The 4,107-nt window shown below is 36.3% G+C and overlaps 1 pseudogene; it reads left to right on the top strand.

The window, feature by feature from the left end:
* Nucleotides 1–1,967: 1,967 nt before the first annotated feature.
* Nucleotides 1,968–2,516, top strand: LOC148576744 (uncharacterized; annotated as a pseudogene).
* Nucleotides 2,517–4,107: the final 1,591 nt, after the last annotated feature.

Below are 4,107 nucleotides of genomic sequence, written 5' to 3'. Positions count from 1 at the left end.
TCTTATGAATTAAATATGGTTTTGGTATTTTTAATTGTTAATGAATTCATAGGAAATCCGAATTGATTAATTGAATTTGGGAAATAGCCAATTCGCTGCTATGCTGATCTGGGCTGTTTTATTCTGCTTAATGATGCCTGAGTCACATGAATTTCCTTGTTCTTCATGCTAATTAACATATATTAAAATTCATGAGTTTGAAATTGCTACTGCTGATTGAAATTGCTAGCTTATTGAATGGTTCATGTTGCTGTTTTTCTGGAATTTACTTTGAATCATCAATTGCTCCATTTCAATTTCCATTTCAATTCTGCACTTAAGTGTTTGAACTCAACTGTGCTTGCTGTTGATTAACTCAGTGTTTTGATGCTGTTTTGGTTTATAATCTGTCTTAAGTTTATATGGATTGAAATTTCTGCTTATGTCTGAAAATACACCCTTTTGTTTATATGACATTATAGTTGCTGGTTTTTCACAAATTGTTATGAGATTCATATGAGTTGCTGATTCTGTTTGAAATTAAGCTTGAATTATTGATTTGCTACTGTTTATTTACTCCAGGAATGCTGGCATTACTGTCGGAATGCTGCCCAAATTTTTCTGATAACTATTTTACTCAACTTCCACTCATGAATTGACTTTAGTACTTTTGAATTGTGATTTATTTAGTTTAAACCAAAGCCAATTCATGGGGTGATGGGTTAGCATTTCCATTCCTTTTAGTTCCATTTCTATTTGAAATGCATTATCGATGATTTTATTTCTTCTTGTGCTTCTTTCATTACATGTTTTATCATCAATGCCTTGCATTGTATGCATGAATGTGAGCTTGCTTGTTCTTAAACCTTTTGAACTTCTTTTAGTTAAGAACTACATTACCATGCCACTAATTTTAACCTACTTCTCTAACTTTTAACTAAATTGACTTTCCCACTTTTCTTTTTCCTTTTCACCCTTTTCAAACTAACTCTTTTAATTCCTTTTGAGGCATGATACCTGTTGTTTCTTAACAAACAAGCATTCTGAATTTCATTGTATAAAGTCTTCAATTGTGATTTATGATTAATTTCTCTGAATCCTACTTTTTGTTCATTCCAAAGATTTATCTCTTTATGACTCACTTCATGCTTTAGCTTTCACTCCTCTATTGTCTATCTCCTGTTTGTTTTGCTTACATATTGCCTATCTTCATGCTTTAGCTTAATTTGATAATCTGTATCCTGGAAATTCTATTTTTCAGGATGTCTGATAGGAAAGGAAAAGGCAAGGCTAAGGCCAGCTCCGGTAAGAGGAAGAGAGGACAGTCATTCGTTGCTCTATCGGATATTCTATCGAATGAATCTTGGCGTGAAAAGAACTTTACTGATCAAGAAAAAGCTTATCAACTTGTGCCTACTAATGACCCAGTCAAATTTGCCAATCTTTACTGTGAACTCAAGTTTCCGGTCTTTCCGAAAAAATGGCACCTCTACTTGGAAAGGACGCTCAAAATACCAACAAAATTAAGGAAGTACACTGAACATCAGATCAATCAGAGAGGTTGGGTATTTTTGGATAGAGATTTGGCAGAGGTAAACGCATCATGGGTCCGTGAGTTCTATTCTAACTATTTTAGGACGACCCTTGATGCAGTGCAGCTTAGGGGAAAGCAGATCTTAGTCACAGAGGAGGCGATAGAGGATATCCTCCACTTCCAGCCTAAAATAGATAATACAGATGGCTTTTAGAAGGCCGAAGAGTCTATTAGATTCATGAGTTTTGATTGGGATGCTGTCCGGTGTACCATAGCCATTGATCCTGATGTTCCGTGGGCTATGAGAAAGTCAAAGGTAACTCCATGGGGTATAAAGATTATTTATCTCAATGATGAGGCTAGGCTGTGGCAACAGATACTGAGCAATTATGTGATGCCTAGTACTCACGAGTCAGAAGTGCCAGCTGCTATGATCCTCCTTATTTGGTGCGTCATGGAAGGGAAGGACCTATACCTTCCAAGGCTCATCAGAAAGTACATGTCCAGAGTTCATGTCAGAGGCACCCTGCCATTTCCTTATTTGATCACACAGATGGCTCGTCGAGCTGAGGTGCCTTAGGAGCTAGAGGATGAGAGACCACCGATTGCCGACTGCAAGAAGGTTATTCCGCACGGCAAGCGGTTCGGACCTCTGGGCCATAGACCACCTACTTCTACTACTTCTATTGATGCGGCCACATCCTCAGCAGCACGTTCAGCACATGCAGCACCATCATCCGCTTCTCAGCCAGTCTACCATCTTGTGTACCGCCTTTTTGAGCGCCTTGATCAGATGGAGCACTGCAATCAGTGACGTTATGAGCAGTCTGAGCGTCGCAATAAGCGACGCTATGCACATCTAAAGCTGATTGTGACTACTGGGTGTACTGACATCCCCTCTGAGCTTAACACACCCTCGGAGCACTCAGAGGAGGAGAAGGAGGATGAGCTGGAAGAGATCCAGCAGGAGGTGACTCAGCCTGAGCACCCTACAGAGACATAGGCACCTGCACAGCCACAGCCGACAGAGCCAGCGGCACATCCTTCAACGGGCGATGATAGAGTTATAGGCGATGATCCTTCACACCCAGCTTGACTGAGAGCATCGAGGACAATGTTGTGCTTTAAGTGTGGGGAGGTCGTCGTCTCCGACGGATTATATTTTGGTGAACCATTTCAAACTTTTGTTCTATTTTGCTTTATTTTATTTTATTTTTTTCTTTTAGTACTTGCACATTTCTATTTTATTGTACTTCTGTTTATTTTTACTTTGTTGCATTTTGCACTTTGGGCTTGTATATATCTTGGATATTTAGCTTGAATTGCACTTTTAGTTTATTAGTTGTGATGTGGAAAAACATGGATTATTAAGTTTAGTTTACCCTTTTGGTATATGAGAAATTGATTTGATTAAAAATAGGGACAAACTAAAAACTTTTAGCTTTTCATAATATATATATATATAAAATAATAATAATAATAAATGTTGGTCAATTGATGAAATTTTTAAGGAATGTATCTTTTTCTTAGAAAAGGCATTTAAGATTCCCATTGATTTGAGTTAAAACTTTTTGTAACTTGCACGATACATACATACATACATACATATATATATATATAATTGGAATATGGTTTTTGAGCTAAGAACACACAACCCGTGAGTTTTTGAGCTTAATTGCATGGTTACATTATTTAACCATGATTTTTATTCTTGTGTGTTTCTTCTCTATGATTGCAATCTTTGGTTTGTTCCATTCTATATGTCCATTATTTAGTGTATGTTCATGCTTATATGTGATTGAGGCCATCATTTGATATTAGCTCACTTATCCCAAATAGCCTACCATTTCATTTACCTTTGTTTGCCACTTTGAGCCTTCTTAACCCCCTTTTTGTTCTTTATATTACCACATCACTAGCCTTAAGTGAAAAAATAATTAATTACCCTATTTAAATCTTTAGTTAGCTTAAGATAGAGATTGTGTGTCAACTAAGTGTGGGGAAATGTGGGACCTATGGTTAATGAGAATGTGTCTTTGCTTATATTAATAAATATTGGAAATCTGGGTGCCTACTTATGTGAAATTAAAAAAACATATCCATTGATATATTATGCTTTCATTCAAAAAAAAATAAATAAATGAATAGGGGAATAAAATTACCCCCAATGTTAAGTTCAATAAAAAGATCAATGCATATGTGATGAAATTAAAAATTGATACATGAGTGCGTGAAAATATGTAAAAGTGAGATTTTGGGTAGCTAAGCTTAATTTTATGATTGTATAGAGTATGTGTATGAGTTATGTGAGAACTTAGGTTAGTCAAAGATTCATATGATAGCTCACTTGGCCATATATATACCCTCACCCTTACTTTAGCCCCCATTACAACATTGAAAAGCCCTCATGATATTTGCATTTGTACACTTGATAATTGTTGATTGGTTAGATGAAGAAAAAAGTTTTAAAAAACATGATTAGAGGAGATTTGAGTGGTTTAACCCCAAACACTTGAGTGATTAGAGTGCATATACAAATCCAGTGAGGGTTCAATTGCTCGTTTCCATATGTCCATATTTGATCATCGCTTGTC

Source organism: Arachis ipaensis, chromosome B1 (genome assembly GCF_059453495.1).
Source record: "Arachis ipaensis isolate K30076 ecotype BB chromosome B1, ASM5945349v1, whole genome shotgun sequence".
In the NCBI taxonomy this organism is placed as follows: Eukaryota; Viridiplantae; Streptophyta; class Magnoliopsida; order Fabales; family Fabaceae; genus Arachis; species Arachis ipaensis.
This window is presented reverse-complemented; position numbering and strand designations above follow the sequence as displayed.